Source organism: Halictus rubicundus, chromosome 6 (genome assembly GCF_050948215.1).
Source record: "Halictus rubicundus isolate RS-2024b chromosome 6, iyHalRubi1_principal, whole genome shotgun sequence".
Taxonomy (NCBI): domain Eukaryota; kingdom Metazoa; phylum Arthropoda; class Insecta; order Hymenoptera; family Halictidae; genus Halictus; species Halictus rubicundus.
This window is the reverse complement of record NC_135154.1, coordinates 16,609,492-16,629,459: the sequence shown is the minus strand read 5'-3', so window position 1 is coordinate 16,629,459 and position 19,968 is coordinate 16,609,492. Positions and strand designations below refer to the sequence as shown.

General features: G+C 41.1%; 1 protein-coding gene across 5 annotated transcripts in view; it reads left to right on the top strand.

Moving 5' to 3' along the window:
- The window catches only part of Nrx-1 (neurexin 1), a 479,861-nt gene that overhangs the window by 441,420 nt on the left and 18,473 nt on the right, over positions 1-19,968 (top strand). The window lies entirely within an intron of this gene.

The following is a 19,968-nucleotide window of genomic DNA, read 5'->3' as shown; positions in this document are numbered from 1 at the left end:
GATACAAAAGACTCGTACAATTTTACATATCTTCAAAGAAGCCTTATGTGTCTGATGCTAAGTGAATTGTCTCCGTCGCGCTTCATAAATTTAATCTCGCACAAGCGTTAACAACACATGCAACAAACGCACAGAACGTTTGACACAGAGCCATGGCGGTAATAGAAAGCTGGCGGGAACTTGTCAATAGAAGGCCTTAGAACTGCTTCTTGCGCGGTCCTACCATCCTGGCAGCTTTACGACCGGAAACATAACATAGACGTCAAAGGATCATTGTTATCGAGAATACCGTCGTTACCGGGATCCTTTGTGATCCACAGAGGCGAGTGTGCGGGTCACGGTTTGTAACAGACCCGCGGCGTTTCTGTCTGTATACATTCCGTTCAGAAATTCACCAGCTAGAACCACCTACTTCCCTGATTCTTGTTTACAACGCGTCACAATTTTGTGGGGTGACGGCCGCCATTTTCGATCCCTTACAATGTGTTACATGCGCCCAACGACGTCCCTCACGGTCACTGTTCACCTTCCGAAAGATGTAGACATTCGGAAACTCGTATTTACGTGGGGTGTATGTCGAAGTAGTATATGCTTGAGTTGAACAGACACACTGCGGTCGAAGTGATACAGATGTAATGATAGAGTATATTTTCAGTATATTACGTATATTATTCAGTATATTATGTATTTCATAGGGTATATTTTCAGGGATGCGTTTGGGACGGTCGAATTTTTGAGAAATTAAATTTTCTTTATTGCAACGCGCGACTTTATGGATTATTTTTGCTCCCTTAGGAGTTATCAGATGTTACATGCGTCAAATGATTAGTTTCACAGTAGCCCAGTGATCGACATTCGGAGAGACCCGGCGAAATTGAAGTATACATTAAAGTATAATATTATTAACATTGATAAAACCGAGCAGAAGTGAAAAATTGATCGCATGGAAAGTCTTGACGTCTGCTCATCAATAGCGCCTCCTAATTGCCACATTATTCTCTGCGGTTTTAGAATTCTTTCGTGCGTGTTATTTGCAACACGGTGGGACGAGAAAAGTGTCGGTGGTTCGCGTCTTTTCCGAATGCTTCCGCGCATCTTCTAATCCCCTGCTGCTGCGACACGCTCGAATGATTTCGAGGAAATCACCGGAGACGTTTGGCTCCACCTGTCCGAACCAGTCCCCGCCCCCTTTTTCGGGGTCCTCGAGACCTCAGCAGAGGGCCCAGGTGATCCTCCAGGTGTATCCTGTTCTCCTGATCGCCGCGCTATAGAATATTGACTTTTGACTGTCAATGACACCGATCATCATCGCTTAATCGATTCTGGACGGCCGATGCCATCCTCACGATCAATCTACCAGGCATTCTTACCGCAACAAAACACGGCTCACCTAACGCAGCTCGCTATAACAAGTGCCGACTCAATCAGTGCAGTTGGGGTTCTACAAGAAGCCAGCGAATTTCAATAATTACCACGCCCGAGGGATTGGTATGTCAAGAGGATTCCCGGGTGAAAGAGAATCATCGGGACAGGTGACAGCCGCCAGGTGCTCGTGGAGTATGTTTTCACCTGATCGATGGGCGTTGCTACGCCTCTCCCCTCCCCCCGAACCCCACACCACTTAGTATAACCCCACCTCTTAGGTATGGAACGGAGGGAAACCAAGAACCGGCAGACACTTCGCCGGGTCTCATGCTCGCCTGGTGGAAATGGTACCAGATTTCTCGACAAGTTTAACCCTTTCACAGATCTGCCAACCCAAAAGGTCGGTTTGCGCCTTCGGTCAGGTGTGGAGCGGTGACTTTTCCTTATTCGTGGTGGAGGACTGTCGAAAGTGAAAACTGTGTACCGGGTGGCTCACAAAAAGCGGTACCCGACGTCTTGCATTCAACGATTCGAGAAAATGTATTGTACGAACTGTGTTGACGAGAGAGAAACAGCACCATAATTTTTCCGATGCTCCACTGACATGTTAACCCTTTGCACTCGGCGCTATTTAAATTCTAAAACAAAATTTTTCTTCCGTCTTAGAATATTAACATTTTATTCATACGAAACTGATCCGATTTCCATATATATTATTTAAATGTTCAGTAATCTATTGAATACAAATTTTGTAATGTAACAAATATTTTGTAATATTTTTTGTAATTTCTTTGAGATAGTGCCACAACAATTTTTAATGGCGCTTCAGAGTCGCCGCTCGAGTGCAAAGGGTTAATTGTAGAACCAACGCACTGAAACATTTTTACAACAGTTTGGTTCACGAATTTAAAATTTTAGAATTGCAGCTCGTCGATGATCGCTTCTTCAGCCTCTTTAGACCCTACAAATCCTGATGAAAGGGTTGTACAACTTTTTTAATACAAATAACTACAACTATGAAACAAATTGAACTGAATGTTCATTCTTCAAAATAAATGCGTTGGTACAGAGTGGCGCAAAAGTCACTGAACATTCGAATGCGTTGGTACAGGATGGCTCAAAAGTCACTAGATCATTTAACATTCGCATATGTTTATAAAAGAATGAAAGCATTGGTACAGGGTGGCCCAAAAGTCATCAGGCCAGTCCAAGATCAAATATTTTCATGAAAGAATAAATGTGAATTTTGAAAAACTGATAGACAAACATAACATAAAAGAAGAAAATAATAATAATAAAGTTACATCTAAAACATTAGCACAGAGTGTACATTTCAACAGGGGAGATAGACAGCATTGAGAAATAAACTAGAAGAAGGCGTCGTCCGCAATAAGAATGGAACTTTTATCAACTATTTTACTAAAATTTCACGGCGCTTTAGCCCACCCTGTACACTCGTACGGCCACAGAAACGAGGTTCCCAAGGACAAGCATGATCTCCGAGGTCCCCGACTCTCGCGAGCGAGAAATCCCGGCGATCTCATGCGAGCCTGGTCTTCAGTCGTCGAAAATTAACCCTTTCTCTGGCCAAGAAACCGCGCGTTTCTGATGCGGGGGCGTCCGGTGAAGCTTCCTCGTGTTTCCTGCGACCCTGGTGCCTGGTCTTCGATTAATTCGTGTTTACAACGTTCTTCACGCCTTCCCGCAAACTTTAACGGACCATTAACGCCCGACTATCGACGTTTCTTAATATCACCGACGTTCGTCGGTCCTCTTCGTCCCCTTCGCATCGTTTATTCCGCTTTGGCGAGCCAACATGGTGTCCCCACGGGTTCCCATCACTCGCTGCTGAAATTTCTGACCTGCTCGGTTCCTTCGCTCGCATAGCTGCCTGGTACATAGAGGATATAAAATTTCCGTTAGCGTGATTTTGAAAGCCTATAAAACACTTATAAATTCAAGCCGGGGCTCCACTCAAGGATTCGGGTCGGTGCTTCTAGCACCTCGTTCCGTTCTCTTTGTGTTGTACTATGCCATAGTTTTCTATGGCTTTGCTGTCTTCTTGGAATTTTTCTTAATTTTCTAGCACCTTGAGCGAACGCTTTAATCAAAATTATCAATAGGATTTGCGAGTTTTGGAAAATTATATTGGAACTAGGAAGAATGGAATAACAATATGTTATTGTTCTTCTATATGTTATTTCAAAGTTGCTAGAAAAATTTTTACTGCAATTGTTTCGACTGGTCTTTAACTATTTTAACTAATGCTATCTGGAATATATGCAGTCTACCAAAATTTGTTCCTGTTCTATTGTATTGTTATTTGATCAAAATATCTTGCAATAAACGAGTACAGTGTCTGCTTCTCTGTAAATATACACAGTATGAGTTTTCAAAATATAGTGTTGTGAGATTTATAGAGGGCTAGTTTGTAAATGGTTGTTGATAGTTGTTGCTATAGGTAGAGATCTAGGAACCGCCATCGGACTAATTTCAGTCAGTTCCTAATGATTCCTAAGGCCCTGATACAAAGTCTTCTGTTAATTTATATTTAGAATACCTCCGAGGGCCTGAATAAAGTTCGATCGTTCCATCGTTGGCCGACATCTTAATATCCTACGTCGGATACTCTATCCCGAGAATTGGATGATTGCATTTTTTGTTAAACGCTCTCAGCTACTGTGCGAGACGGAGTAGCTTCTTCGTCTTATGGTGTTCTGATCGACGGGGTTCGTCAGATATCCGCTGAAAAATGTCCGCTGTGGTGGACCAAGTGAACCGATCGCAGCTCCAGTGTATTCGATTATTATCAAAATTTGCCGTTCATAATAAAATAGTATTTTTACATTTACTATTTTTTCGTTGCCGAAAAGTCACAATTTATTGCAAGAGAAAATTGCCGAACTAGTTTTGATGGTAATTTTAGATATATTATATTGATAGTGCAAAGTGTAAAGCGTGAAATTGGCATATATGAACATATGTATATGTAGCGCACGCGCTATGTCTAGGACTCTGAATCATATGATCTCCTAGTCTCGAAGCGTATCTAGGTAGTGAGATTCACCTAACAGTCCCGTGCTCAGACATGTTTCACAAGATAACACAGTGACACGATCACGCAACCAGACAGGATCTCCGTTTCCGTCTGTTTGCGTGCCACTAACTAAAACCACTGACATTCTATCTTACTCGTAAATTAAACCGAAAATTCCTCAACTATTCAACCCGTTTATTTTGACTTTTACTAGCGGATACAAAATAAAATATCACGAAATTCAACGGTTCTATTTAGCTCGAAATTCTCTGAATTTTATTAAATTTTAACAACCTTCTGTATTCATAGTTGCCACGCTTCCACTTCCACAGATTCGTTGAAAAGGGGGAATTGAAATTCTTTCGATAAACTCGCGATTTTATTTAATTGCGACGATAGTTTGGAATCCACCTATATTTTTATGGATTCACTTTAAGGAGAAAGAAGTGTAGCAACGTGGACGAAAGGACAGGTGGATGAACGCTCCAAGGATATTTATTTTCACCGGCAGGATCACCGCGAAGCGAAGCCGAGTAGGCTCCAGGTGTATTATAGTACCCTAGCAGACTTGTTTACCAAATTGGTTTCTTTCCACCTGAAGATTGAGGAAGGAAGAAACCATAAAGGGGAACGTCGACTATAGTCGAGTCGCTGACGCTGCTGGTCGAACAGCCGAGGATACGTTCCACCGATGTATGATTCCCTGGTATTGGCGAACCAAGGATAGTGAGGCTCTCCTTAACCCTTTCAAGTAGATAGTACGTTCTAAGCAGACGATCGGACACTTGAATCTCTAGTTCTGTCTGTTTAAATAAAATACTAGAATTTCTACAATTTAATAATCATATGATCAATTGATTCAATTGGATCCTCATCATTAACGATTCATTTTGAAATTGGTACATTTTGAAATTGATAAAAATATTAGGAAATAGAAGTATTGTTACCATTTGTAGAAAACATTATTTTATAAATATTACACGTTTTTCTATTAAAAGGATAGTCACGGAACATTCTTCATTTTCTAAGAAACAAATGTATTATAAATATAACATTAATTAACTGCAATTCAGTACAATTTTACTAGTCATGCAGATGTATATTCATTCAATATTATATAGTCTAATTATAACTACTGATTTCATGCATTTGCAACAAGCACGAGTGGGTGAAATATAAAACAGAAAAAATGATTGTCACACCATTTTCAACTTTTTAAAATCGTTGGAGCAAGAAATGAATTTCTATAAAATGCTGATTGAAATTGAAACAGTATGTTAAATATGGAGGAGTGCACAGTGTCCGCCATCGCTGTTTCGAAAGGTACCTCCAAGGACCTTATGCTGCCCTACGAAAACTGTTTGCTAGATTCATTTCCTTAAGTAGACGTGAAACCACAAATTATATAGGGTGAATAGGCCCTTGTCAGACCCTTGTAAAATGTAACCCTTGCGAGTATACTAAAGCATGTATCCTGGTCTCCTGCTACGACGATGTTAGAGTTGGCGAGGCTCTGCTTGACCACCATCCCTTTCAGTCTATCTATTCTCTGTCTCACTATGTTCCCCACTTGTATACATTTATTCTATGAATTTCTAACAGTTTCAATTTTTTAAAACCAAGTATAACAACAATATGTAAAAAAACAAGATTGTTATCTTCATTAGAATATCACAAAGCCACTAACTGGGCTAATCTTGAACCCAATCTAATCACGACCAACCACACAATAGGGTAAGGAACCCAATTACTGTGGGGGTACCAATTATCGTGCCTACATTAATTATACTTATTTTTAAAGCATAATGAATATTTGAAAAGTGATATTAAATTTTTTCACTAATTTCTTCATTATGTCTTAAAAATAAGTATAATTCATATAGACATAGTGATTGGTACTCCCACAGTAATTGGATGCCTTGCTCTACATAACGATGCAAAATTAATTTGTACAGTCAATGCAATTTAACTGAACACACAATTTGGCATTTCTTGAGTACGCGAGATTAGAACAATTGTGCTCCGGAAGCACAGAACTCCATAAAATGAATTTTACACAGTGTTTGAAGGAACAATGGCGGAACAGAAACTCCGCTTTCGCGATCAAAGTGAAAGACAGAAAAATACAATTAATCTTCACAGGACTCTTTTGCTCTGTACAGCGAGGCATAGGGTGTAGAGCGACGAGTACAATTAACCCCATAACTTGTACGCTCGAGTTAATTCGAGCGCGCTAAACAGGCCAAACTGTGCACACCCGAGATAATTCGAGCGGCGTTGTATTTTATGCTGCCATAATTTTTCCCACTCAACACAAAGCAAAGAAAAAACAATCGTTTTATTGATATTTATCATTTACATGGGATCGTAAGCTATAACACTTATCTATTCAAGAATAAAATATAGCCTTTTTCCATGGAACAAAAGCGCAGTGTATCAAAATTCTCCGCCAAAAATTGATTTTTTTTTTTCAAAAAAACTGTGCGTTGAGGGGTTAAACACCGACACGAATTGTAACGGTCGACAGGACGATTCGATTTCGCGACAAAAGGAGCTTTCCGTTCTCATTCACGGGGTGAGATACTTCCAAATGCGTCCTGTTACCCTACGAACTTTGTTTACCAACCTGATTTCCTTAAATGGGAGGGAAACCGCAAAGAGTCCTTGCCGGTGAATAGGGGAGTCCGGGACACCTAACTCGAAGCCTCCGCGTCGGTCGCATGGTCCCCTATTCGTCGAAACCAACGAACCAGCGCGACGTGTCCCTCAACCCCTTGAACTCTCTCCGCGCAAACACGCGAGGCTGATAGGGAACCGGTTTTCTGTTTACATTGCCAGGCAAGTGCACGGCCCCATTGTGAAAGGAACAGGTGTTTGCATTGAGAAACCTGTTTTGCATATTAGGATGCTGGGGTCCTTTGTGCAACGAGGAATAACTTTCTTGGAACAGTGGGCAATGAATCCTTGCCCGCGACATGGGAATAAGCTCGTACACGCATTCGGCCTTTTTATCGCGTATAAATTGCGCAAGGAAGTTATGGCGGAAGGGACGGCCGAATGAATGGGACGCCGCGCCGTCTGCATGCAAATTCGCGTCTTTCCAAACGATGCATGCAAAAATGTCCAAAGTATTCTCCTGACTTTAGTGCTCGGTGTCGGTTTCTGGTCCCAGTTTAGCGAGGTAAATTGTGTAGTCGTATTTTTTAATTGAAATCGTTGCAAATTGTTGCGAATTTGTGCTTTGTGCAGATTTGTGCGTGCACGTCTACTACGTTTAGACGATGGCAATCCGATATGATTAGGGACTAGAGGGACCCTTAGGGACTATTTCACATTACAAAAATAACAAGAACCTCTGTATCCAAATTTTGGAGCCATTGTTTTTTATAATTTGAGAAGAAATAACTTTGTTGTGTGCATGTTCACAATCTGCATAAATTAAAAATAAAAATATTAGTTACGAATTTGTGAAAATTTCTATTTGCACTGATTGTGGAGAAATTGAATATTAAAAAGAAGTAGGGTTATAGTGTGGTGAGTGTAGGAGATGCGTTAGATTGTGGTTTTCGTACACCCCCTACACAGTCGAGAAACCATTAACAAGTCACAGTACCTTCCACGTGGCTATGCAACCCTGTTGGAAATATTTAGCCTCGCTGTCCCTTCGCAGGAACGTTCTCACGCCGTGACTCAACTCCCCGGACGGCTAACAAGAGTATAAGATTTTTTTCTTAGGGCAACTGGTGGCGGGAGGATGCCGAGGATTTAACGATCCGGAATTTTTTTTCTTCGTCCTCCACCTCGCAGACGTTCGAGGACGTTCCACAGATTATCTCGAATGTGTCCTTCGGAGCTTGATAGCGAGAATTCCCGGTTCTCTGCAAATTTAATAAGAGATGTAAAAGTGAAATCATCTCTTGGCAAACTCTACGAAAAAACGTATATGAAACATATAAGAAATGTCTTGAAAATCGATCAACAGAATTGAACGATTTTTAATCGATCATTGAAGGATCGCAGACAAAGAAATGCATTTACTGCATTTACTGCAATTCTTTGTCTTGAAATCGATTTGAATTTGATCGACGTTCACCAAAATCATAAAATGGTTTCCTGCTTTGTAGCATGATTCAAGTTCGCAGATCCTATTAATTAATAATAACCCTCCAAAATCGCAAAAGAGCAAGAGTGAAATTCCATTTCACCCATATGGCAATAACCTGGATACCTACTTTTAATTTCTTTTTATCATTTCTTTGATATTTTTGTTGGCAAATAGCAAAATTATTGCAGATTTTTATATTCCGGAATAATCACAGATTAATTTACATTTGAGGCATAAGAATATACGTTGACATTAGAAAGTGAAACATTTCCGCAATAATTTAATATCGAGTACAAATATTCATCAATGTCAGGTACAATACATTTCTATTATAATTAGAAGGTGTAACATCATTGAATAGCGTAGAAAATGTTGGTTATTGAACAGGTTGGTTATTAAGGATTGAACAGCTGTATACAATCTTGATTGTATGAAATTAACGAAAAAGAACTTATTACTGCACCTGAAAACCTCGTCATTAAGTCCAAAAAGTTATTCTAAAAACCTAAAAATAAATTCAATCTTGTTGAAACAAACGGTAATGAATCATTACTAATGATATATTTGCCACCCTAATGGCACGTAAATTCTCAATCAAATGACCTGACAAATGTCAGCAAATCACAGCAAACAATGTCGAACATATAATCGACTAAGTTGTAACTGGTGCTTATTTCAATACCAAAGAAATAAGTACACTGAAACAGAAATTATCGTCGATTCGACCTAACAGAATTCAGATTTGTCAAGGTTACAAGCCAACGCGTGCCCGAGAATTTTCATAGTTGGATCGAACGCCTAAGAATTGGCAAACACAGTTTCGCGAGTTGTCAGCGACCTCTCCAGCGCGGGGGTGGATGTTCGAGCAGGATGTTCGACCGGAGCGGAACTTCCTGCGGCCTCATGGTGTCCTGATGGCACAAGCGCCACGCGCCTTCGCCGTTTTCCCACGAGCCCTCTTCAGGTTCTCACGCGAGCACGAGTTCTCCGCCTCCGACGCGTTCGTCTCCCTTCTCGCTGCACGTGTCCTCTCCTGATCGCTTGCGCAGGCTCACCGAGAAAAAAGAAGCTAGACCGTAGGGTGAAAAAGGCGAGGAGATGCTTGTCGCCCTTCGACGACAAACTCTCGCACACACACTTCCTAATGTCGCATGGAGTCCTGTCCATCCCGAGATTCCGATTCTCGCGTTCCCGGAGAGACTCTCCCACGGTGCGGTCCCGTGGGAACGACTTTAATTGGCTTCAGAAGCGAGCCCTCATCTTTCTCTCTCTCTCTCTCCATGCGCGGCTTGCAGCCGAGGCTCGAGGTTGTTGCCTTATCTACACAGTCGGTCGATTCTTTTCGACTCGATGACGAACAACCACCCCCTGATCTATCAACTGGCCTTCAGAGACCGGAACTGTACCCTGGAGAATGATTTCGGCGAATTTCTGAACACGTTTCAAGCTTGCTTCAATTTTCTGAAAGTTTAGTTGACAATTTACCTCTGCTCAGTTCTAAATTTATTTTAGCACCGCTACTTCGGAAAAAGATCTAGGAAGGGATATTACTACTCTTACCATTTTCAAGTTAAACAGCTTATTATTTTTAGAGCTCACTTATTCCTTCTCTTAATCATTTGAACAAGTCGAAGACAATAAAACAGTATTTCTAGGTTCTTGGAACATTGTCACGATTTTAATTTTGGTCCACCGATTTTCGTCACAAATGTAGAAAATTCGCAGTCCAGCCGTAACTCTCGAGATTCGATTCCAGCAGCAAACGACAGCAAGTCGCAGACAGCATCGTTAAGCCTTTTAGCGTAACCGGCTCTGAGTCTAACAACCATCATCGATTCCCATCGGCACAATGTCCTCCATCCCTAATCGTCGTCCTTTGAACCGAAGGATTCGATATTCGACAGGAGGATCGGGCACGTGACCAGACTGTTGGTCGACGAGCAGACTGCGGTGTACCTGGTGTGCGGCGCGTGCCTCACATATTTTCTCACGTGTCCGAGGAACGATTCCCGAGGAACCCGGGAGAACCGTGTTCTCCCAGGCTGGAAGCGTGAGACAGTTTTCGCCCCTGGAACCAACGGACCGATCTGGTTTGGTAGTAGGCGTTCAGGCTGGCAAAAGAGTTCCCGTCGCTGCTGTCCTCCTGTCTCCGTTTTCCTCCGTCGTTTTCTCCGCGATTCTTGCGAACGTCGGTCGCGCAGAGCTTCCCACGGGACACCCGTCCCGTTCCCAGAGAGATCCCGGGGCCACGTTCGAGAGACTCCGGTTCCCATGATCGTGAGAATCCGAGCGACTTCAGGGGAAACAGATTCCCAGATTCACTAGGAGACCAGAGCGAACGAGCTGGTTCCAAAAGCGTTTACCCCTTGCGCGGTTTCGTTCCATCGACCTTGCTGCTGGTTCATTCTTTATCTGTTAGGTTTTTGCGTACCAGAATGTCCGATTTTCAAATGAAAAATTTAATGAAGCGTTTTTGCCCAGAAACGCTATTCTAGCGCCTGCTGAAATTGTTTCGTTCAGCGCTTCGTTTGTCTCAATTTGATGAGGTTCGCGTGATTGCTTCCGAACATTGGCTTATTTGTCCGTTTTATTATTTATCTTTTCACTGTATCGATTTTTTTACAATTTTGTGAATTCTCTACTGAGCGATGCGGACGAATGAGGATCGATGTTCAATCGATAAGATGGTTCACGATGCATTTCAATATCCTTTAGTTGGTAACATTTGTACATTTCTTTCGACACGTTGGAACTATTTTAACCCTTAAATCTCATACTCCTGGAAAATTGTGGCAGAATAAATCCTGCATTGTCTCACCTATTTTTGTTCCGTGTTTTCATTCAATCGATTGTGTGTCATTCATAATTTTATACTTTAAACGAATACATCTAATGGCAATAAATAAAGATACAAAAAGAATCGTATGGTATTTAGCATGGAAAATGGGCGAATCTTCAGCCAAAGGGTGAATGAAGATTCAAGTGAACTTTCAATGAAGTGATTGTGAAACGACGATTGTTTCTAGCAGAATTTATGTATGTTTGTGTATGTTTGTGTGTGTTTGTACATAGCTATGTGGTATGTGGACATTCACGTGGTCTGTATATGGTGTAACGGGCTTCCTTGAGGACTTACAGCCCTCTGATAGTAACCTGATACAAGAAGCACCGAATTCAGCCCCAAGTCCAACATCTTCTCACGGTTGGTTCTCACAATCGGCTTCTCCAACCGTCGAAATCGCATTATTTGTTGCGTTCGCGTCATGAGAAAACGTGCCAGAGAGGGAAAGTCACGGTTACGTGCGATCAAAATATTATTCAGGCTCCGGTGCATGAACCGGAAACGCAGAAACGATTGCAAACTGGTTTTCTTACAGAAACGGTTCGATAAATTTTGATCCGGTGCTACAAAAGAAATCTTGAGAAATCAATTTTAACATTATTATAGTGGTCAAACAGGTAAAATTTGAGAGAAATCAGAAAAACAGAAATCTTCTGTTAATTTATATTTAGAATACCTCCGAGAGCCTGAATAAATGTCGATCGTTCTATCGTTGGCCGACATTTTCACCCAGAAAAATCAATTTTAACATTATTATAGTGGTCAAACAGATAAATGTAAAATTTGAGAGAAATCAGAGAAACAGAAATCTGTTTTTACCATCTCGCATTTTTATATGAGTTCTAATAGTTTTAATTGTATAAGTTCCGATATTTGTGAATAGAAAATGCTGAGATAGAAATGGTGATCATTTAATAGTTATTGCTTCAACTCGCATTCGAATAAAACTTGCCTCGGAAAGAGTAATTAAACTTGCAATTTTATTGCAGCCAATTCCGCGTGATTGCTAACTAAGTAACATCCCGCTCGCTAATTGAAATTTAATATGAAGCTGCAATAAACGTTGGCCATGTTTGAAGTTGATTAAAAAATTGCTGGTTATTAACTGAACCAGTCGAATTAATATTACGTTCAAAATCGTGGAAAATAATTTTAAACGACTGTTTAAAGTTCCCATTGTGTGATCATGCACATTATATTAATTCTCTGTTAAAATTCTGTTCAGAAATTCTGGTAAAAATATAGTTATTCATTTTTGAGAAAAAATTATGTTGTTGACTAAAACTTTATGTACTAAAAATGATAACAAAATTTTTTTATTGTGCAAAAACAGGGTTTCTACGGTTGGCAACACTTTAAAATGATCCACGTGCACGGTGCACGTGTATGGAGCGTAAGAAAGGTTAGGGTTGATCTAAGTGACGTGTTTAGAAGCAACAGGAGAGCATGGTGAAGTGGTAGTTCGCCTAAACCAGTTATACTCGCACTAGGATCAGCCTTGAATTCTCAAGGTCATCGGGAACCTACCAGACAGGTCTACGGCCTGCGGCCATTGCTATGTTCGCGAGTTCCTTGCCCGTTTGCTATAGCCCATTACACGCTGCTCGGCTGCGGCTGCTTCATTCATAAATCTGCGTGACAATAATACCGAACATTTCTACAGCGTCTGCTCAATACTTTCATTTTAATTTTTCTAATTTTATATTCCATTCTAATTTCATTCAAAATAAAAATTAATCGCACAGCTTGGGCACAATACCTTCATTTTAAATATTCCATTCCACTAAAAATCGTTTACCGGGAATACCTACTTCATGAAAAAAAAAAAACAATTTCAACACGTGAACTGTGTCGTTCACACGAAATCGAATTTTATCGGAATTTGCAGGATCTGAAAAGATTAAAAGAGCAATCATTCACCAAATTATTTTGATTTTAGGCGATTTTCGAGGCAATGGTTTCAGTCGTAGTATCAGAATTATCAATTTAAGAAAATTAATTTGCCCATTTAGTGTTTGCACAGTTACGTATCTCAGATTCTTTCACAAATCGATCGGGAACAAGTACCATTTGTACACACTTTAATTGACAGATCGAGCGACAGTGGTATCATTTTATCAACAGCCATTAGTGTTATCAAAAGCGGAAGTTCTCCACATTCTTCCGCAACAATGTACTATCGAGTACAAATACTCATCAATATCAGATACAACAGATTTCTATTACAATATCAGAGCCAAGTATCAATTATTTACCATTTAATACACGGTTCCTAGTAATATTCTTAAAAAAATCCTCTAGTATCTAGTATTTTACATTACTTTATAAAAATAAGAAGAATGTGTCTATCCAATTCTTCAGCCATGTTTTAAATAATATACACCTGAGGAAATAAGTTTGTTGAGTGATCCCGCGTAGATGGATCTTCACAATCTCAATAATCGTAAATTAAAAATATTAGAACACGTCATTTTGACGGGTCCCGTAAACCTAGTGTTAAAAATCAATTGGAGATACGTATCGTCGAGAGTGTAAGAGACGACGAGCGAGAACAAAGTGGCGTTCACGTCTCGTGTGCGAAACGTTAGTCTCGTCGCCTGGGAATCATCGATGATTCCCACACCCAGCGCAGTACGTCGCTTCTTCGTTCCCACCGTAAAAGCGGCGTGAAACCAGACGGTTCCCAAACGGTCCGTGGGACCGATGTGTCTGATGGCCGAGCTACGATTTCGATTATTCGTCCCCCTTCGTTCGCCGAGTCTTCGTGGCGTAGCGTGGCGCCAGTCGTGCTCGACAAAGGCTACAGATACCAGAGTCAGCTGTCCATCGATAAGGAAGCGATAAACACGGCTCGGGAACTAAATTTCCATGAGGCTTCGCTTGGCCGTCGCGGGGAATCTCCAGATAGCAGCTTATCTACAGCTCACGTGTTTAGAATCGACGATAAAGTCCTAGAAGCACCTAGAAATTGCTGAATTATAATCGATAGTCTCAGAGAAGTATGAAGAGTGGTTACAGAACATCAGTTTTGGAGGAATTTCGCCTCACCGCCCACAGAGAACCTCCAAATAGTTTATGTGCAGCTCATAAATTTAAGAGTGACGACGAACTACCCAGAAATTGGTTTATTAATTCGTTTAGTACATGAGTTTTGTTGGTACACTTTTGCATGCGGCTGGTTCAGGAATCAGAGCATTATGGATTTTTGTAGATGAAAGTTGACTGTTTTACCGATCTAGAAACTGGAGACTGATTTCAGCGGCCTCTTCTCATGGACGACTGTCGGTTGAAGAACTATTCGCCGAGTTGGTATTGGTGCTTAAAGGAGAACGTGTGTTGCACGTGTGGCTTTCGATCGGGAATTGGGAATTGTGAACTACTATATTTTCGTAGATGATCGTTTACGGTATTAACATTGTAGGGCAATCGATTTATGGTTCTGCGTGCAAATTCAACTCAGGAGATGAACAGAGTTACAGAACCAGAAATCGAGTCAGTCTACCTCGAGTTGTTGGACTCGATGGACTCTTTAGAGGTCCTTGCAAGTCCCTGAAAATTCATAAAAATCCCAGAAAGTCCTTGGAGGTGCATGGAAATCCTTAAAGGTTCTTGAAAGTCGCTGGAAATCAGTAAAAGTCCCTGCAAATCCCTACACGTTCCTGGAAGTCCTTGGAAGTCCTTGCAAACCCCTGCGCACTCCAAAAAATCATGACAATTCCTGGAAGTCCTTGGAGGGCCATGTAAGTCCTGGAAGGTTTTGTGAAAGTCCTTGGAAGTCCTGAACATTCCTGGGTATTCTTGGAGATCCTTGGAAGTTCTCGCAAGCTTCTGGAGATCCTTGAAATATCCTAAAATTTTCTGAACAATCCTAACCTTTTTTAGAAGTCTCTACAGCTCTTTAGAGGTTCCTAAAGATTCTTACAAGTCCCTGAAAATCTCTGGAAGACCCTAATACTCCCTGAAAGAACCTAAACAATTTCTGAAGGATTCTAAAGGATTCTAAAGGATTCTGAAGGACTCTGGAAGGATACCCAGTTTATAAAGAATCATAATTTATTTATAACTACTGTTCTCAATATTATTCCTCAGTACCTTTGCTACTACAGAACAATGGAAACGTGTTTAACGAAATGAATGATTTCACAGTTCAATCAAGCCATTTATAAATATGAAATATTTTCATCTGGTTATTGTTCCCCTGCTTAAAATTGACGAATGTTGTGAGAAATCGTCGTCTAGATTGTCAATGAGAATGCACAGATTTGGAAGAGCGCCAGGTATGCTACCTTTATAGAAGACCGAATTAGGAAATCGCCGACGGCGCGGCAGGGCGTAAAGATTAGGCAACCCCGATGCCCGGTTAGGTTCTTATCCCCTGATCCATTTTCGCCGAATGCGCCACTTGTCTACACGGCCGAAGGCGACGACGTCTTGACCCACTTTCGGGCTTTAAGCACCTCTACTTCCACTATACTTCCCTAACAGTTTACTTATTAATTTAGATTATGTCGTGCAAGAGCTAATTGCCAGAAACCGCCGGACACTTGATACTTCACGTCTTCGATCGATATCATCGTCGAAAGTTTATCGAAATAGCCAACATCGAGGCACTCATACTTCGATTCCCTTCCAGGAGACAAAGTACATAAATGTAGCCAAAATTGACCAACGGATGTTCACCTTAGAAGTAATTTATTATTTAAACAGTTGGATTTTCACGTTACAAGTGATTTATAATTCAACTTACTGGATTTTCACTGTAGCGTTGCTATATTTGCAGAAACTGGCAAGTATCGAATGCTCGGCACTGAACGTTAACAATTCACACAGAAGACCGATTTATTTATAATTCGGGGCAAGAAAATAAAATATTTTAATCAATATTCACATTCTATAATAAGAAATAGATCATTAGACTACAGATATAGATGTAGGGCAAACTCAAAAATATAATCCAGAGTAATTTATAGAAAACAGAACCGTTTATGCTTTGGCAGAATTGAAGAATTTAGATCAGAAAAGAACATTATATTGTTTAAAGTTATAACAGAAAGAATCAGAAAATACCACGGTCAAAGATACCATGAAATAAATCGGAAGTAAATTAACAAAGGAGAAATTGGGGTCAGGCGTTCCAGAAAGGAGGCTCGCCTAAATTCACATGGCGAGGCAGGGAACCCAGGCGCACCCATAAGTCTTCCTGTTCTCCTAATAAAGTGATACAGTTTATTGGACTTCTTCAGATCGGAATGCGGAGCGAATGACATGCTTATCCTCTCCGGGGAACACCTGCCACGCGATCGGCAATTTCTCCCGCGCACACCTTTCATTGTAATCGGCTGGAAGCATTCGCGTGACACGTGCGAGGAAACGCATGAGCGCGTGCTTAGGCCAACACATGCGTCCCTGCTGGGATGCCCGGTTCACTGTGAGCGCCGCTCGACCAGCTGTATTTTTATACTGTGCTGGTAAACTCACTATGCCTGGCTGGCAAGTGCCGGTTCTCAGGGCAAAAAAAAACTGTCTGACTGGAATCTTAGCGGAAGTTGACGAGTTTGAGTTCAAACGCGTTTAGTCAGCGCAGCGTTTAAAAACAAGAAACAATTGACTGTGCAGTCTGATGAAAACTGAGCATTGAATAGTACACGCTGTTATTATACTTTGACACGTGTTGTTTTCGTTCCTTTTTCTCAGTGGACATCTCAACACGTTGAGTGCCACATAGGTTGCCTATCTGATCATTAATATCATTAGTTTTACACAGACTATGAATCTCTATGCAAAATTTACTGTTTCTTAAACAATTGAAAGCAACAGGAGTCGAGTAGAAACTCGGGAATACTTCTTATTCGATTGTCAGACGATTAAATCGAAAGAAATCGTAATATCTCTTCGTGCAGGGTGTTTTCGCAGACACAATTAAAAGAGGGCGAATCTACGTGAAAAACTGAGTCGAAAATGTGAAATGCTATTTTTTTATATCAGGCTTCGTTTACGAGATAATCGAATGTAAATATTTCTCAGGCGCGTCTGGTCATGACAGACCGTTTCTACTTACTGAAGCCTACATAAACTACTTCATATCTTCCTTATTATCGATGATAGAAAAAAATGCCAGAGGAAAAGATTATTCGGTTTGCAGAGACAAATATGATGGTAAACAAACAAATTTTCTCAAGGTCACATTTTTCGAAATTTCAAGGTAGTCTTTTTTTCTTTAAATAGAACTGTCAATTTTTGTTGCCATCGTATAATAGCTGAGGTCAAGACGAATCCAACGACCTGCAATATCATGACCCTTATTTGACCTTGACTACCAAAAATAAATAAAAATACACAATAATCGAGACATGTGAAGAAATATGTTTCAACATGAACATTACCGTATTATACACAACATTAACGTATCACACACGGAAATATTTAATCGAGGCAACAACGCAAAATTTATTTTCTACTTTTTTGAACAGTACGCGAATTTGCATACAAAATCCATGTATCATCTATCCGGTTAAACTGCTCTATAAATGGAATTCACATGCTGTAGATCGTTGAAACGAGATTGAATGAAGTCCCAGTGAAAGCTCGGAGAATGCGAGCATATTTTCATGCAGCATTGAACACGGGAACAGTAGCTATCATCTGCAGCGGAATAATTATAGGCGACGCAACGTGACACGTTTATCTTATCCGACGTTGTGCAGAAGTGAAATTCTATTAGACGCGTCGGAAACTTCTGTCGTTCAATTTTACATTCACGAACTTATACATGTATGGATCTTTACAAATTGCGGACTAAGAAATATTCGCTGAAGAATATAACGTTAGGAAAATTACTCCGCTACGGACATTGACATTTTACGATTGTGATAAACTATCTCAATATTATTTTAGACAATTCGGTGAGTTGTCATTCCCTCAGCGAAGGGAGATTTGGACAACGTGGGCGTCAGAGGGCCGCCATCTTGCCAGTGCCTAAAACAGAACCGGCGTAGTCCTTCTGGCAGGTTCTGCGAGCCTGGTAGGCCTGTCAGCCAGGCCCATTTTTTCTCGGCTTGCCGAAAATTATTATCCATTGTACCAAACTCCCCGACGCAGCCCTCCACCCCCCACCACCGATAGTTTATCCATGGCAGCGGGGAAACCTCGTCCTGCTTGTTGCTTTCCTATTACAGGATGGTATTTAACTCGCCCATGGCAGGTCACCGGAGTGAACCTGCTTCGAACGTGTCCGACCCAAGTTGCCGAGCATCCCGTCCCCCGGTTTCTAGTCGCCTAATAAAAAAATAGCCGCACTATCGATCTCTGCCAATCGATTTTATCACCCAGTTTCAGCTAACAATCGCGGAGACACCTCTGAGACGTCCATGCTGGCCTGATCGGTGTCCCTGGTTATATAATATTCATATCCGGGAAGATCGCTCGAAACCATGCTCCTACCGACCACCGGAAGTCCATTATCGAACGTTCGAACGTTTACACGAAAATCGAGTTCTTTGTAGTACGCAGAAACTGGCAGCGAACGAATGGTTTGCATAGCGGTCTCTGTCGGAACAGCTGGTTAAATATTAGTGTAAAGAAGTTGATGGTGGGAGCCTTAATTGATAGGTTAGTGGACGATCGATAGAGCCAAGGAAAGAATTTGTTTTGCATGTATTGTTTGCAATGTCTGAGCTTAGTAGTACTGTTAACATACTTTGTAGAATTTTGAATTTCGTTTGCGATACCTGGCGAACTTCGACGATGATATCTTAATATGTATATTAATGTCTGTTTAATTTTCTTTTCTGAAAATGTGAATTGTCAAAGATTTTTATAAGCCAACAAGACTGATGATTCTTGACAAAGAATAGGCTCATCGTATCTTTCGTCTACTGAAAGTCTTCTTCAGGCAGAAATACTATCAATTCTAATTAATTACAGACGCCTTCTAGCGTTCTGCACACTAGCACGTATAAAAATGTGCAATTCATTCATCATTAGGCTACGGATCCTTGTGCAAACTTCATGAAATGCTTTATGAACAAGTACAAAATCTCTTTGGTCTATTAAAAACGTTCAGGTAAAAATAAAATAGAAATGCAACCGACTCTAATTAACGTCTCCTTGGATTCTACAAGTTTTATACGCAACACAAATGCATAATAAGCTACAGTTTATTAACCGGAAACACAGTATACTGCTGCGCAATGTTAGATGGGTGGCTTTGAGATTAGAGAACAGCAGGAAGCAATTTTCATTGAAATTGCGCGAGCGTCGAGTTCCGTTGCGACAAAATGGCGTCTTGCTGCGCGATCGTCGGTAATCTAACTGCGTGCCCCATCCCACGAAGGGCAGATCGAACCCTAGAGAGTTCCGCGTGCCTCATGTTTGCCTGTTCTTAAAACCAACCAAATTTAGACCCTACAAAGGGAAAGGGCTCGAAGCGAACCCACGAAGACGAAATGGTAGGGGAAACTTGGGAAGATGCTCTTTCGTTCCTGTCTTCCAAGGCACGCGCGTCGCAATGGCGGGCTGACCACTCATTGGTTGTCCATGTTAGACCCGTTGACTTCTGCTCGCCTGGTCAGTGGTCAAACGAAAACATTTGTCAGTCGGGGAACCTGCATAAATTATCCC